The sequence below is a fragment of the Triticum dicoccoides genome, chromosome 2A (assembly GCF_002162155.2).
Source record: "Triticum dicoccoides isolate Atlit2015 ecotype Zavitan chromosome 2A, WEW_v2.0, whole genome shotgun sequence".
NCBI classification, from domain to species: Eukaryota; Viridiplantae; Streptophyta; class Magnoliopsida; order Poales; family Poaceae; genus Triticum; species Triticum dicoccoides.
The window spans coordinates 13474992-13475222 of record NC_041382.1 but is presented as its reverse complement, the minus strand read 5'-3'; positions in this window follow the sequence as shown (position 1 = coordinate 13475222).

The window sequence follows — 231 nt, the reverse complement described above, 5'->3', positions numbered from 1 at the left end:
CGACGGCGGGCGGCGTCGAGGGCGAGGGCGACGGCGGGCGGCGTCAAGGGCGAGGGCGACGGCGGGCGGCGTCGAGTGTGAGGGCGAGGGCGGCAAAGAAGACGAGAAATGGAGGCGACGGGTCGGGCCCTTGTATTTATAGCCCCCCCCTTTAGTCGCGGTTGGGGAGGCGACGCGCGACTAAAGGGTAACCTTTAGTCGCGGTTGGGGAGGCGACCCGCGACTAAAGGG